At 42.4% G+C, this 17598-nt stretch overlaps 1 protein-coding gene across 1 annotated transcript in view; it reads right to left on the reverse strand.

Annotated features, from left to right (window-relative positions):
• LOC143290818 (complement C1q tumor necrosis factor-related protein 2-like) overlaps window positions 1–5569 on the reverse strand; it is a 20873-nt gene extending 15304 nt beyond the window's left edge. Inside the window, exon 1 of the mRNA XM_076600342.1 lies at window positions 5317–5569. The gene's annotated coding sequence lies outside the window, so the exon portion shown is untranslated. The remainder of the gene's footprint in view (window positions 1–5316) is intronic.
• Between the last annotated feature and the right edge of the window lie 12029 nt (window positions 5570–17598).

Below are 17598 nucleotides of genomic sequence, written 5' to 3' on the forward strand. Positions count from 1 at the left end.
TTCTCTGTAGGCTACCACACTGTGCCGGCGCCTGCAGGGACTAGGGATTCATTCCCGCTGCGTGCCCTGTCTCAGGAAGCCTGCCAGGAAGAAGCGTCCTTACAGAGGAGGTCGTAGGAAAAGGGGGGGGGCGAGATTTCGGTTTGGATTTCCAGCTGTACCCCGCTCACCGACAGTAACTGTAAGTCTGTTCCATCTCTCTCACTCAATCATTCTCCATCTCTCTCACTCAATCATTTTCCATCCCTCTCACTCAATAATTCTCCATCTCCCTCACTCAATGTTCCATCCCTCTCACTCAATAATTCTCCATCTCCCTCACTCAATGTTCCATCCCTCTCTCTCAATCATTCTCCATCTCTCTCACTCAATCATTCTCCATCTCTCTCACTCAATGTTCCATCTCTCTCACTCAATCATTCTCCATCTCTCTCACTCAATGTTCCATCTCTCTCACTCAATGTTCCATCTCTCTCACTCAATGTTCCATCTCTCTCACTCAATCATTCTCCATCTCTCTCACTCAATGTTTCATCTCTCTAACTCAATGTTCCATCTCTCTCAATGTTCCATCTCTCTCACTCAATGTTCCATCTCTCTCACTCAACTATTCTCCATCTCTCTCACTCAATGTTCCATCTCTCTCACTCAATGTTCCATCTCTCTCACTCAATCATTCTCCATCTCTCTCACTCAATGTTTCATCTCTCTAACTCAATGTTCCATCTCTCTCAATGTTCCATCTCTCTCACTCAATGTTCCATCTCTCTCACTCAATCATTCTCCATCTCTCTCACTCAATGTTTCATCTCTCTAACTCAATGTTCCATCTCTCTCAATGTTCCATCTCTCTCACTCAATGTTCCATCTCTCTCACTCAACCATTCTCCATCTCTCTCACTCAATGTTCCATCTCTCTCACTCAATCATTCTCCATCTCTCTCACTCAATCATTCTCGGAAATGTAACCTGTAACCTTTCTAATCTGATCAAGATCGACACCGACAGTAACTGTAAGTCTGTTCCATCTCTCTCACTCAATGTTCCATCTCTCTCACTCAATCGTTCCCTGAAACGTAACCTTTCTAATCTGATCAAGATCCACACCACTATTTCCGTCTAAGAACGTTCTGATTCTTTTGAAATAATGTGTCTTAACGCCCAGTCATGCAGAAACAAAACAGATGGAGTGTGTGACTTGTTCATCGAAGGAAACTACGATCCAGTGTTTTTAACTGAGACATAATGGCTCAGACCTACCGGTGATGAATGTGATACTGTTAATGTGACCCTTCCTGGTTTTACTTTGAAATCTGTTCCTAGAGAGACTGGTGTTGGTGGTGGGCTTGCTGTTTTGATTAGAGACAGTTTAGCTTGCAACATACAAGTTTCTACTCAAGACCTTGATTTTTAAGTCCTTTGAAGTGTGTGAAACTCGGCTGTGCTACGAGAACCAACATGTTACATTCCTCACAAACTATAGACCACCACCAAACAAAAAGAACAAACTTGCTAACAAAATGTTTATCGTTGAATTTTGTGATTTGCTGGATTGTTTTATCTCACGTGATAACATTCTTATTGTTGGTGATTTTAATTTTCATTTTGATTCAACTTCTGATGCAAATGTTGCTTCTCTTTAAAAAAAAAATTACTTGAAAACCATTGTTTACAACAGCTTGTTAAGGCTGCCACCCACCGTCACGGTCATACATTAGACTGGGTCATAACAAACAGTGAGAACAAAGTGACAGATCTTCTCGCTGTTGACAAACTCATCTCTGACCACTCTGTGATATTATTTAATCTTAAGCTCAAAAAGCCTGTAAAGATAAAGAAAAATGTTTACTTACGCAATTATAGATCTTTCAATGTTAATCTTTTAAAAGCTGATGTTTCAGAAGTATTTGCCACCAGTCAGTATACCAGTGACCTGGTCATATTTTACAACGCTTCCCTCCAGGAACTGCTTGATCAGCATGCCCATCTCACAATGCGTGTTGTGTTTGATCGTTTATGTGCACCCTGGATGTCTCTTGAAATCAAGATGGCAAAACAGCAGCGTTGCTCCGCTGAGCGAAGTTTGGTCTGGGAATTTTCAAACAGATATATGCTCATTTACGCAATGATGTAAATCAAATGATCCGCGATGCGAAAAAGAAATACGTGTGCGGCAGAATTACTGTAAATTCCTCCAGAGTTCTGTTTCGCTTGGCCAGTCAGATGATGGGGAAGGATGTCCGAGCTGTTCTGCCTAGCAATATACCTTCCAAAAATCTAGCTGATAAGTTTATTGATTCTTTTAGTACTAGAGATAATTAGATGTAGCTTAGATTCTCCACTGATTTTGGCGAATCTGATACTTTGAATGGAACACAGTTCAATACATTCCAGACAGTTACTAAGGAACAAGTCAAATACGTCATCCTCAAGATGCCAAAGAAATCATGCAGTCTCGATCCTATCCCACATTCTATATTTTACCAATGTTTAGAAGAATTACTACCTACTACAACCAATATCATGAATATATCCTTGACCTCAGGTGTTGCCCCACAGTCCTTCAAGCATGCCTTGGCATGTCCCCTTTTGAAGAAAGCTAGTCTTGATCCCGAAAACCTGAAAAACTATAGACCAGTATCAAACCTCCTATTTCTGTCTAAAGTTTTAGAACGTATTGTGCTTGGCCAGCTTATGAAACATCTTGAGATCCACAGTATCCTGGAGTCATTCCAGTCAGCATATAGAAAAGGACACAGCACGGAAACGGCCTTATTTCGTGTGGTCAATGACCTGTTGCTAGTATCTGATGCAGGCAAAGTATCCATTCTGTCACTGATGGACCTTTCCGCAGCATTTGACATGATAGATCATGACATTATGGTCAGAAGGTTGTGTGCTGTGCTCGGACTCAGTGGTACTGTTCTGAAATGGTTTCATTCCTACTTATCAGGTCGCAAACACTCTGCCCTTGTAAATGGAAACCAGACTGTTCCGTCTGTGCTTAGATATGGGGTACCACAAGGTTCCGTCCTCGGACCAGTACTCTTTACAATGTACACACAACGTCTAAGTTTGATCATCAAACAGTCTGCACCTCACGGTCACTTGTTTGCTGACGATTTTCAACTGCATGATTCTACTATTCCCTCTGAAATTCCATGTTTAGCTTCTAAATTTAAAACTAGTATAGAAAATGTAGCAAATTGGATGAAACAAAACAAACTAAAAATGAATGATGACAAAACAGAACTCATGTTGACTGGTATTGGTAACAAAGAATAAGCTCAAGCAGATAAATACACCGTCCATCATTTGTTCTGGCATATAAATTTATTTCTCCAGTTCGTTCCACAGTCTTGGTTTTTACCTGGATTCATCTCTCACGATGGAAACTCACGTGAACGACCTTCACGTTAAATCCGCCCCTTCCTGTCTGTTGATGCTGCCAACAAACTTGCTGTTGCCTTCATTTTATCCTGCCTAGGTTATTACAATTCTCTCTTAGCTAGCCTTCTCAATAACAAACTCTACAAGCTCCAGAAAATACATAATAGTACAGCTCGACTCGTCCTTAAAAAGTCGAGGAGAGAGTGTACTACTGCTCTCCTGTGAACACTTCACTGGTTGCCTGTTCAAGCCAGAATTGAATATAAAGTTTATATACTAAAACTGAGTAAGTGATGAGCAAGTTTGGAAAGTATGTATATTGAAATATGATCTCACACACACACACACACACACACACACACACACACACACACACACACACACACACACACACATTATATTTATGTCTTGCTTGTTCCAGCTCATGATAAGGTAGTCCTGTTAGAATTCCAGTATCGAAAATAATATCACACAATATTTTACTTTTAATTTATTTATTGATTGATTTAACGACATCCATTTATTTGTTATCAAAGTATTTATTTCACTTCATTTTAGTGTATAATTCCTCAAGGCCTGACTAAACGCGTTGGGTTACGCTGCTGGTCAGGCACCTGCTTAGCAGATGTGGTGTAGCGTATATGGATTTGACCGAACGCATTCACACCTCCATCAGTAACAGAACTGAACTTTAGGGAGATTGGAAAAGATCATCAGTGAAATTGATGGTCACACACACACACACACACACACACACACACACACACACATTCCCATTCTATGAACTGTATTACAGTCGTGATCTCTCTCACTCTGTGTCAAAAATTATATATAATATGCTCATATACATCTCTCTCTCTCTCTCTCTCTCTCTATATATATATATATATATATATATATATACATATATGTATATACTTATTTATTAAAATATATATATATATATATATACATATTGACACACATACATCTATATATACATACATACATACATAACGTGTGTGTGTGTGTGTGTGTGTGTGTTTAAATGACACATAACATACACACAACCAAACTGACAAAACACACTGTCTCCCCTCCTCCCTACCTCCCTACACAGATAAGTACTCCACAGAATAAGTCAGTGTGCTTGTGTATATGTCTGTGTTGTGGATTGGTGCCATTTCAACATGTATCAGTTTTTAAGCTACAATATGATCACGTTTTCTTTATTACAAAATTGTTTAGACTCTCTCTCTCTCTCTCTCTCTCTCTCTCTCTCTCTCTCGCGATGTGTATAAGGTCAATGTCACATCAGTGAGTCTTTTTGGCAGATTAACAATTTCGCTTTTGTTTCTTTTTCTTTCTTTCTTTCTTTCTTTCTTTTTTTCTCTCTTCTTTTTTTCTTTTTTTTTTCCATAATTCATCTGATGGGATCAGTGCATATCAAAAATGAGTCTTGAAGGCCTTACCTCTCTTGTTCATAGATGAGAGAGAGACAGAGACAAGACAAGGCAAGACAAATTCTTTATTTTCGAGGATAATAGATAAGTTCTGGCGCGCTTCTCTTTTTTCATCCAGTCCCCGCCCTGAAACAGGGGTCTACACAACACAATACTGGAGACAGAGAGAGAGAGAGAGAGACAGTATCAGTATCTCAAGGAGGCGTCACTGCGTTCGGTCAAATCCATATACGCTACACCGCATCTGCCAAGCAGATGCCTGACCAGCAGCGTAACCCAACGCGTTTAGTCAGACCTTGAGAGAGACAGACAGACAGAGAGACCGTGAGACTAAAAACACACACAGGCAGCCTGTCATGTAGTTTACCGCTGTTCAACAGAAGACAAGACCCGAGGCTGCACAGCAACAATAGTTGACAGCTGCCGGTCAGTAAACTTGACTGCATAGGGCGGAGCAGACCGAAACAGCAAGAGAACGACTTACCTTCAACACTGTTCCCCAGCATACGTAGATCCACGAGCAAAACGGCGAAGTTATTCGAATGCAGTCTGTCATAGAGGCTTCCTGGTTCAGTCTCTCAAGCTTCTGTCACTGCGTTCGGACAATTTCCCGTAAAAACACATTGTCTCTTCATCGTAGGCGTGTTTCCTTTTCGCGAGCACAGTTTTCTCTCTGTCCCACTGAAATTACTCATCCCTGACGGCAGACAAGAGTGACAGTGACTACTACGTGGTCCGTCACTGACCTTGCCTCTGGTAGCTTGACTGTCGCTGCTAAAAAAAAAAAAATATATATATATATATATAAATAAAAATAAAAAAGCAATGGGCGAACTACGCGGAAGGAAACCGCCCGTTATTTTACGGAGGGTTTTGTTGTGTTATGTTATTGGGTTAATAGAAGTAGAATAATACAAACTCAACACGCCGTGTGTCGGGTCATAACTTGATTCTAATCATATCCGGGGAAGCTCTGTTCCCTTCAAGTGATCTCCCCTAGTCACTTACAACAAACACAACCAAGTAAGACACATGTTACCGGTTTATCTCTGTTTCTTGTCGATTTGTCACAGGCAATGAGTTACTTGTTGTTGTTTTTAAGAGTGGCTGCAGAGTCATGTTTCAGGAATGTGTGTCTGATTAGACATTGGCTCCATTTAAAATCGTTTTATTTCAAAAGCAACGGTGAAGTCAGTCAGGTTCGGACACAGATCCCTGAGTATGGCTGGCAAAAGAAGTCAAAAGTAAAAGTTGTTTGTCACTTGTCTGCTGTAAGACTGACCTTTTGGCTTGGTCTTCTTCTTCTTCTTCTTCTTCTTCTTCTTCGTTAGTGGGCTGCAACTCCCACGTTCACTCGTATGTACACGAGTGGACTTTTACGTGTATGACCGTTTTTACCCTGCCATGCAGGCAGCCATACTCCGTTTTGTACAGTCGAGTTTGTTGATAGTGCGTAGTATTCCGGAAACCAGTTCATGCTGTTCCGCTAAACTGCTACCGTGTGACCATGTGCTTGAGTTGTGAAGCATCTCAAATCACCACTGGTTGGTTGTGGGTTTTTTGCCAGAACAACTTTCCTTCTGTAGTAACGCTGCTCTTCTTTTTTTTTCTGTCTTTATACTGTTTGTTTCTTCTGCCACCATACTGCTCCTGTGGTGTCAGGTTCTGAAAACGTTTCCCCCAACACAGGCTACGGATTGCTGCACAGTTTTCAGTTTCAGTTTCTGAAGGAATTGTTACTGCGCTCGGACTAATCCATACACGCTACTGACACCACAACTGCTAGGCAGATGCCAGACTGGCAGCATAACCGGATGCTCTTAGTCAGGCTTTGAGTGCATGCATATATCATATACTTGTATTTGTATTTCTTTTTTATCACAACAGATTTCTCTGTGTGAAATTCGGGCTGCTCTCCCCAGGGAGAGCACGTCGCTTTACTACGGTGCCACCCCCTTTTTTTTCTTTTTTCTTTTTCCTGCGTGCAGTTTTTTTTTTGGGGTTTTTTTTTTTCCTACCGAAGTGGATTTTTCTACAGAATTTTGCCAGAAACAAACCTTTTGTTGCCGTGGGTTCTTTTACGTGCGCTAAGTGCATGCTGCACACGGGACCTCGGTTTATCGTCTCATCCGAATGACTAGCGTCCAGACTACCACTCTAGGTCTAGTGGAGGGGGAGAAAATATTGGCGGCTCAGCCGTGATTCGAACAAGCGCGCTCAGATTCTCTGGCTTCCTAGGCGGACGCGTTACCTCTAGGCCATCACTCCGCATACATACTTTGTGTGCAGTCAGGCGTTGAGTGCATGCGCATATACTGATTTTTTCAGTGTACATACCAGAGTGGGTTTCTTCTTCAGCATTTTGTCAGAGGACAACACTCTCTTTGCTGTGGGCTCTTTTTCAGTGCGCCAAGTGGGTGTTCAGTGCACACGGGGGCCTCGGTTTATCGTCTCATCCGAAGGACTGGACGCTCAGTTTGATTTTCCAGTCGAACTTGGGAGAAAGGGCAAGAGTGGGATTGGTGCTGGAACCCAGAGCCTCACGGATAATTATTGATTGATTGATGTGGATACTTCCATAGCGCCTATCCTCGGTCAGAGACCAAGCTCTAAGCGCTTTACATACACGGGGACATTTGCACCACAGGCTGCCTACCTGGGTAGAGCCGACTGACGGCTGCCACTGGGCGCTCATCATTCGTTTCCTGTGTCATTCAATCAGATTTCAGACGCACACACATACACACTCAGACAGACATGTAATATTTTACGTTTATGACCGTTTGTTTGTTTGTTTTTTTATTTACCCCGCCATGTAGGCAGCCATACTCCGTTTTCGGGGGTGTGCATGCTGGGTATATTCTTGTTTCCATAACCCACCGAACGCTGACATGGATTACAGGATCTTTAACGTGCGTGTTTGATCTTCTGCGTGCGCATATACACGAAGGGGGTTCAGGCACTAGCAGGTCTGCACATATGTTGACCTGGGAGATCGGAAAAATCTCCACCCTTTACCCACCAGGTGCACCGAGACTCGAACCCAGGACCCTCAGATTGAAAGTCCAGCGCTTTAACCATCCGGCTATTGCACCCGTCATTATAATTTATTGTGACTGCACCGCCGGGGTCAACACGTACCACAGCCACCAGCTGTGCTGTGCAACACGACATTCCACTGCAGGCCATCATGAACAGCGCTGATTGGTCACGCCGCGACACACCCTTCAGACATTACGTCAGGATCCTATGACACAGGCTGGACATTGGTCACTCGGACTACAGCACTGCGCGAGCGGCAATCCTCGCTCGCGGGCAGCCTATCGCGAAGTTTTCCCTTGTTATACAAAGCTCGGTAGAAGAGAGAGTATTGCAAATATCCATATGTGTAGGCCATTGCACTCATATGGTGCAGAAATTATAATTATTGGCAGTTTAGCGTCTTAACCATTATGCCTCTTCAGTTCCTCCTTGCGACACAAACTACAGCGAGAGATGTCGATCACATGAGTCAGTGGTTTGGCAGTGGAATGCTTTTTTTCTGCTTTTTTTCTAGTGGAATGCTTCTTTTTGTCAGTGTCTATGAGTAGAGTTTCTTTTTATGAAAATCGATGTTTCTTAATGTATGCGATAAAATTAAAACGTATCTCTTTATGGCATCCACGAATGTGATATTTTACTACACTAAATGCCACTGAAGAATTTATGATAACAAAATGACAATTCTATCATAGTGTTTGTTATTCGGAAATAGCGCTTCTTAGCTTTTCTATTAAGATATATATATATATATATATATATATATATATATATATATATATTATAATTTCTTTTCCCGGAAATACCGCTTCCAAGTTTTCTTTAAAGTACATGTTATAATTTCACTTACTGTGTTTAAAGCAAGCTGTTAAGTTTTCATCACTTCCATATCTTAATTCAATCTTTTCACTTATAAGTTACAATTTTACTATGTTCATGTATATGTTAGACTCGACTTAGGGCTGAGAGACTGATTAGTGTGAGTGACGAGCCTTTGAATGCACATGTAATTCCAAATCGGATTAATAAAGATGCATGATGTTGTATTGTATTGCACTTATTGTATTGTCTGTCTGGCCTGAAGATCCTGCAGACTCCATGCAGAAGTTGAGGAACGTATATAGGCCCTGAACAGCGGGGTTGGTAACCCTTGTATTAGTTCCCTGAAGTGGAGCAGATTGGCACGAGCCAGGGTGGGTCACCAGGCCACACACCCCGGCAAAGTTCGTTCGTTTATTCATTTTTACTCTGTTTCGACGGGCGTAATAGCCGAGTGGTTAAAGCGTTGGACATTCTATCTGAGGGTCCCGGGGTTCGAATCTCGCAGCCCACGAACGAAGAAGAAGTTGAAGAATACTCTGTTCATCTAAGATGATGATATTAGACTGAAAATAGAATAGAATATGTCTTTATTACCAAGTGTACCGGGGTCACAAGGAATATTGGAGGGGGTGGGGGGGACAGTACAACAACAATCGAAAATCATACACAAACACAGATACAGTAGAAATTAGGATACATACATGTGCATATCAATACAAAAACTTGTGCATACTCACTCACACATGCACGCGCACACACACACTCACACACACACACACACACACACACACACACACACACACACACACACACACACACACACACACACACACACACACACACACACGTTTGAACAGAAGCCGCATATTACACGTGGATGGGGCTGATGACTAGATATTCAGGTAGATGGTTGTTGATTGCACAATTCTATTTATCACACTGGATTTGTTCGAGAGACAGGACATTGACTGCTTTGGGGGAAAAGCTATTGGCGAAGAGACTGGTTTTCGTCCTTATACTTCTGTACTTTCGACCAGAGGGGAGCATCTCGAAAATCCCAAAAGCTGGATGTGATTCGTCCTGGCTCATTGAATTTGCTTTTTTGAGTAGCCGCTTATAATATAGGTTGTCTAGAGAAATTTCTCCCATTTCAAATCGTTGGGAATGATCAGTCCGAGAAATTCAAATTCGCTGATGATCTGTTATTGCTTGTCTTTAATGACAAGTGTTAAGGGGTCAGATCTGGTCTTCCTGAAATCTAAAATTAATTCTTTTGTTTTTGATACGTTGAGTTCTAAGTTGTTTTGATCACACCAGCTGACAAGTTCCACTACTTCTCTATATTTTGACTCATCACTGTTCGTAATCAGCCCTTCTAGAGTAGCATCGTCGGAAAACTTGACCATGGTGTTACATTCATTTTGAATTACACAGTCATGTGTGAACAGTGAGTACAACAGTGGGGATAGAACACATCCCTGTGGGGCGCCTATGTTGAGAATGCATGTGGGGGAGGGGAGGTCACCAACTTTAACAGCTTGCGGTCTGCATCTTAGAAAATCTAGGATCCATGCACACAGTGATTCAGGCAGAGGTCTTTCAATTTAAAACATAGTTTTGATGGTACTATCGTGTTGAACGCAGAGCTGTAGTCAATGAAAAGGACCCTAGCATAGCTGTTAGGATTTTCGAGATGTCTGAGGACGTGGTAGAGACCTATGTTAATGGCATCTTCAACTGATCTGGGAGCTCTTTAGGCGAACTGAAAGGATCAAAAGATGAAGGAATGCAGTTTTTTAGGAATTGTAGAATCAAGCGTTCAAATGTTTTCATTCCAACTGATGACAAGACTACGGGATGATAACTATTGAGACAACTAGGCTGTGCTTTTTTTTGCTTAAAAAAAAAAAATTCTTTCTTTTTTTTTTCTTTCTTTTTTTTTTAACAGGAATGATTGTTGATTTCTTAAAGCAGTGTGGCACCACACAAGACTGAAGGGACATGTTAAATATGTCAGTGAAGACACCAGATAGTTGGACTGCACACTTCCTCGAAAGGCCTGGTGAGATGTTGTCAGGGCCAGTGGCTATTCCCATTTTCAGACGACTGAAGTGGCGTCTGACTTCATTCTCTTGGACTATGAAAGTGGGGAGCGGGGATGATTTTGGGTGCAGCCACGTCAGATGTAGACAATGGTTTGTCAAATCTGGAGTAGAATGTGTTGAGTTTGTCTGGAAGAGTTCTGTCAGTGCTGTCAACTGTCTGGTGGGTCATTTTATAATCAGTGATGTTCTGCAGTCTGGTCCATACATTCCTAGAGTTGTTTGCAGACAAGTTTTCTTCTAGTGTTTTTTTTTTCCTATATAAAAACTTTGCCTTCTTAATGCATTTTTCAACACTTCTTTTTGCCTTATTGTGGACTATTCTATCATCAATTTCCCGAAAAGCTCAGTCTCTTTTTTTCCTTTAGTTTTTGCCTGACAGCACTGTTACACCAAAGTTTGTCGTTTGAAAATATTTTGATAATTTTTGTTGGAATGCACACACTTGCACAGAAAGAAATATAACCACACACTGTGTCGGTATATTCATTTAAGTCCCCGACAGAGTCTTTAAAAACATTCCAGTCTGTACATTCGAAACAGTCCTGCAAGTTCTCTAATGCAGGGGCCGACCATTGTTGGACAATTTTCACGACTGTTTTTTCAGCTTTCATTTTTTGTTTGTAGACCGGCATCGGATACATCATGCTGTGATCGGACTGTCCTAAAGGCGCACGGCGGATCGTGTGGTAGACCTTCTTGATGGAGGTGTAGCAGCGGTCGAGGGTCTTGTCACCACGTGTTGGACAGTCCACTTGCTGGTACAGCTTCGGCATTTCTTTCTTGAAATCACCAGCAATGGTGACGGTAGAGTCAGACCGATCAGCGTCACTGAGGGAATTTCCTGTGGGAGGTAGAAGGGTCGGCACTGGATGGTTAGAAACTCCACGTCAGGGAAGCAGGCACGCGATAGCACTTTGACATCGGAGCACCAGCGTGTGTTCACGAGGAAACACACACCGCCGCCCCTTGCCTGAGCCTGCAGTGAGGTCAGCTCTGTGTACAGTGAAGCCTGGTCAGGAATGTCCGGGTTGACCCATGTTTCAGTGAAACAAAACGCAGAGCACTCTTAGTAGTCCCTCCTAGTCTGAATGTTTCATGTAAGTTTGTCAGTTCTGTTGGGTAGAGACCTAACGTTGGACAGGAACATACTGAGTAGATGTGGGCGAAAATTTCGTTGACGTAACCTTGAAAGGGTTGCCAACAGCAAAGTGAGAGCTGTATGATCAATGGTTTCTTTATCGCAATGGGAAACCATTTACAGCTTAGTCTCTTGTGAAGGACTACGACTTTCAAACTGGGAGACAAGATTGCACTGGCTCTTAGTTCTACAGCCTTGGGGGCTAGTTGACATTTGGGAATCATCCCAACGCCGACAGTCATAAAACCCTCTTGGCCAATAGAGTGGGGATGTAACTTGGGCAAGAGACTCTCCACTATGATAAAATTCTAGCCCAGATAGTCGGAACAGCAGTTGCCTCCTTTGCTGTTCTGATGGTCATAGTTGGACACGACTGACTATTATGCATAATAGCATTGAACACTTCATGAAGACAAGAGAAAACACAACGCGCATACAAACACTCTGTGTTTGTGTGTACACGCGTGCGTGTGCGCGCGCGCGTGTGTGTGTATGCGTTCGCGCGCGTGCGTGCATGCGTGCGTGCGTGCACTCTCCTCATCCTGTTACACAGAGATAGATAGGATAACAGCCTCTGCAACATTGTGCGACGGTTGATGGCGTCGTAAAAGGTGGGTAAGAACGCCTCGTGCTTTGGTAGGGGGGGGGGGGGGATCTCAGGAAAATCTGCCACCAGGTAAATAGGCACACCACTGGCCCAGGGTGAAAACACAGACCCACACAGACCAACACCGACACACAACGAAGAAGAAGGGGGTGGGGGGGGTGGGCGGGTTACAGGGAAACGTCCGACAACTTCACAGACGGCACCCAACAGCACACACTCTGGAACGGTGACCCGTCTCTTGAGAGAGCTCGGCATCAACAGCAAAGGGGAATAGTTCTCTCCTAACTTCAGAAATTCTTGAATTCTGCTCTGATGTCAACATATTTTAGAATTGCAACATGCTACACACGCATTCCAAGGAAAGCACGTGCGTAAGCTCAGTATTAAGCTGAACATTCATACGAAGGGGAGAGGGTGGTGAAGGAGGCGGGAAGGAGGCGTCACTGCGTTCGGTCAAATCCATATACGCTACACCATATCTGCCAAGCAGATGCCTGACCAGCAGCGTAACCCGACGCTCTTAGTCAGGCCTTGAGAAAGGCGGGAAGAGAGAGGGGGGAAAGAGAGAGAGAGAGAGAGGAATGGGGTTGGGGGGGGGGGGGGATAGAAGGAGAGAAGAGGTGCACCTAAACACATGCACAACAAACGCAAGAGCCGTGACAGAGGCCAACAATTCCTCATGTTTTGGTGACGGTTGGCGGGGTCGTAAAACGTGGGTAACAACTGCTCGTGTTTTGGTGACGGTTGGTGGGGTCGTAAAACGTGGGTAACAACTGCTCGTGTTTTGGTGACGGTTGGTGGTGTCGTAAAAGGTTGGTAACAGCCGCTCGTGTTTTGGTGACGGTTGGTGGTGTCGTTAAAGGTGGATAACAACGACTCGTGTTTTGGTGATGGTTGGTGGGTCGTAAAAGGTTGGTAACAACCGTTCGTGTTTTGGTGACGGTTGGTGGGTTGTAAAAGGTTGGTAACAACTGCTCGTGTTTCATTGACGGTTGGTGGGGTCGTAAAAGGTTGGTAACAACGCCTCGTGTTTTGGTGACGGTTGGTGGTGTCGTAAAAGGTTGGTAACAACCGCTCGTGTTTTGGTGACGGTTGGTGGTGTCGTTAAAGGTGGATAACAACGACTCGTGTTTTGGTGACAGATGGTGGGGTTGTAAAATGTGGGAAGCAAATTGTTCACTGGGGAGCGATGCCTGCATGTATTGTTCAAAGCGGGAACAAGGCTCCTCGCCGTGCAGCTGAAGTGGATAATGCTGAATAAACCAGTATCATTTCAGGTGTGAGAAGTGTGATTGGACGTTTCCTGAGGTCACGTGACTTCAGTGTCGTAGTTTTTTGTAACATGTTTTACTTGGCCTCTGAAAGATTGCCATGTACCCACCCTTTGGAGAAAAAAAAAATCATTCGTCCTCATTCCATGAGCTGAAACTATCATAATTGTTTATTTGGCTTTATAGAGTGCACATTGTGTACTTTGAGACTCTTGTAACCACATATCCGATGACATGCATGTGGGATTCTCATCTCAAGAAACCGTCCCTCACCCCTAACCTAAACTCCCAACATCCCTCCTTTTCCATTGTCCTTTGATGTCTCGCGACAGTGATGACTAAATTAATGCCCGACAACCACACCTTAACATTTGTTCAGAGCCATAAGTCTGTGCTACAGATCTTTACAATTTCTGTGATATGGCCTGGTGTCCTAATGCTTGATGCAAGCATGCAGCAACCGGTCTGGTGCTGTGATTGGAATGGACTGGTCATTTTTGTAACTTTTCTTATGAGATTGTGCCAACCAGTCATATATCTGATCATGTCAGTGTTATTGGATCAGTCGTTTACAGTCCAAATCAGTTACTAGAGCACTGTCTGGAAGGGGCCTTGGCTGATGGGTAAAAGCAGATTTACAAGTTTTTAAACTTCTGAGGACTGTGTTAAAAATTCTTTTGTGTGTGTGTGCTTTTTAGTACCATAGCAAATATGATTTGAAACGAGAAGGGTCTTACTGTATTTCCCACATTATGAAATATCTGTTTCGGTAGTTACAATAGCATGATTATACGCAGTTACCACAACCTAATAAATATATATGTTGTTGTTCAGGTATTAGAGATAATCTTCCAGGCCTAATTATGGATTTGCTGGTCAAAGCCATCACATCTTGCTGTGACTTAATTACAGATTTAGTTAATCTCCTGACGTGCTGCTGATAAACAAAACAAATTCAATTAGATTCCAGGTAATCAGAGTGTTTGTGTGAATGGTCACAGGTAGTGCGATAAACAAACACACTGTTTAGAACAGCAGTCACCGTAATGTAGTCAGTGCGTGTAGTGACCTAATTTCATGACAAAATCTAGCCATTTGAAGAAAGCGTTGGTAGATCTATGTGCCTCAGAATGTTCATGTTCATAAAGCATCACAGTACATGCGTGAACACATATTTCCATTCAGTTGTCTCTGGCTACAAATTTCATATTTGTCTTCAAAACATTTTAAGTTAAAGGGGTTTGCCGGTCACGGTTATCTGGTTTTACTGTGACCAAATTACATGTTTAGTGCTAAATCTTATTAAGCAAAGTGTCTGAAACAAATACATATATAGGTAATCCTGCAGTTTAGAATACTAAACTCAGGGGGCCGTTCAAATGAAAAAATAGAGGTTGTTTTAGACTGACCTTGATGCGCTGAGTCGAATGCAACCCTCAGCTAAGCTCTACGGCCACTCCTTGTCAATGAAACAGAGACATAATAAATAGTAAACTCAGTCGGTCACTTCCCGAGCAACTATCGGCGAGCCATTTTGATTGCTGGTGACGTGGTGTTTACGTCAAAATGGCGTGCAGGTCGGGAAGGAGTACTACTTACCGTGCATTTGATCCAGTTTCGTGGCAAAAGGAGTGGTCTTAGAGCTTAGCTGAGGGTTGCATTCGACTCAGCGCATCGAAGTCAGTCTAAAACACCTTCTACTTTTTCATTTTAACGGCCCCTGAGTTTAGTATTCTAAACTGCAGGATTACCACATATATATATAATACAACAACACACTGGTTGTTTGAAATTCAAAAGTGATGCTCAAAGGAAAGACAACATTTAGATCTGCAGTTACAGTGATGCGGCCAGTGCCTGAAGGGTAACCTACATTCATGGCTATTTGTAGCCAAACGTGGAAAGTGTCAAGAAGCATATTGCCTGTATATGTTCAGATAGAGTCACAGTTCATGTGTGCAACAGGTCATGCTTTCACTTCACAACCTAACCATTGGGATTCGTTGAGAATTGCTGTGAGTCGCTTAGCAGATGTTTTCGAAGACGCCATATTTGTTCACTTCACGTTGCGTCGATTTTATGAACACATGTGTCCTTCGATGAATTTTCGCGAGTCACACGCACCACAGAATGAAACACCATCAATTAAAACATTCCACAGAAAGCCTGAACTTTCAATAAAAATTGATTTTTTTCGAACTTTGAGTCGGAAACTTGGCTAAATTCGAAGAATCGAATGGAACCGGCTGAAGTCGCAACTTATGGAGGGTAGCCTTTAAAACCGTGGAAAACCGACTACATTCATACCCTGTCTTGATTCTGGTCTAGTGGAGACGATTAATGCCTGTTCACTGTATTTCCATATATGACTTCGCAGACCAGAGTTTGCCCGTCTTCGTTTCATTCAGCATGCAGCTGAAATATGGCAAAAGTGCAGTATTTTTGTACATGGTTTTGACAGGCTTGTACACGAAAACATTGAAAATACTACAGTTCCAGGGTGTTTTGTGCAAAGATTACCGACAGCAAAGATAAGACTTCGAAGATGCGATATCTATAAAAAATGATAATAATAATAATAATAATAATAATAATGAAAAATTAAAAAAAATTAAATCCCGATCTTCATAATTTTGACCCTAACTACTTGTTTTTGAGTGCAGCTAAGAATCGCTGGATGGTACTTTAGCCGAGTTTTCGCGTGCTGTGTCACTTATGCTCTCTCTTTTTCTTTCTCTCTCTCTCTCTGTGTGCTCTGCTCTGTTGGGCTTGTCGGGAAGCCCGCTGATATTCATTGATTTTACGTCATGTTTTATTATCGTCATAAGGATTTCTTGTGTGACGTTATTTTAAGACTGTCACAGACGGGAGAAAAATGTAAAGGCTTGGCCAGGTTTTGTTGGGTACTATTGATTAAGAGGCCATATGTTCGCCAGATATCAAAAGAATTCAAATATGATGCTTTGTTAAAAGGTATCTCCGGACGTTGTATCCCCACCAAAAGTAAGAAGTATAAGGTTATTTTCTTCAATTCTTCAAACAGGAAGGTCAGATCCTAAAAAAAAAAAAAAAAAAAGAAAAAAAGAAAGGGACTAAACTGTGATCTTTTTCAGCTCCTTCTTGCACCATATTTGCACCATAAACAGTGGAATGAAGTGTGTTAATTCATTGTGTTATGGACCGACAGAGGAAAGTTGCTTTTTTGTCCGTTTGTGTGGACGTTTGATGGAAAACGGATTTCGCAGTTCATGTGGTCCTTTTGTGATCACGCTGTTTTTGGGTGAGTGATGATAGAATTGTGTGTGTTTTGTGGTGTGTGCTGTTCTTCTTCAGTAATCAGTAACTGCCTTGGAATGTTGGATATTGTGGTGTTTGCGTCGCAGTTGCTGTTGTTGTAATTGCTGCTTGTCTTATTTGCTTGCATGAGCCACGTTCGCTTATAATAACGCATGAATTCGAATGAGCTTCCAGATACTTTTATTCTGCACCTTGCTCTTTCCGGCATACAAGACAAGTGTCTTATAAGGTCAAAATTCCCAAACAAAGGAAGATTTCACAGCACGACAGATATAACATTATAAGAGGACTTGATACTGTAATTTAGTCGGCCTTAGCATGTGACTTGGCTAGTAATGTAAACATCTCTCCCAAGTAATACAGAGAGAGATATGGATGCATGCACATGTATATGAATGAGAACTTGTTTGAGAAGAAAAAAAAGCCTTCTGGCTCTCTCTGTCTGTCTCTCTGTCTGTCTGTCAGTCTCTCTGTCTGTCTGTCTGTT

The sequence above is a fragment of the Babylonia areolata genome, chromosome 16 (genome assembly GCF_041734735.1).
Source record: "Babylonia areolata isolate BAREFJ2019XMU chromosome 16, ASM4173473v1, whole genome shotgun sequence".
NCBI classification, from domain to species: domain Eukaryota; kingdom Metazoa; phylum Mollusca; class Gastropoda; order Neogastropoda; family Buccinidae; genus Babylonia; species Babylonia areolata.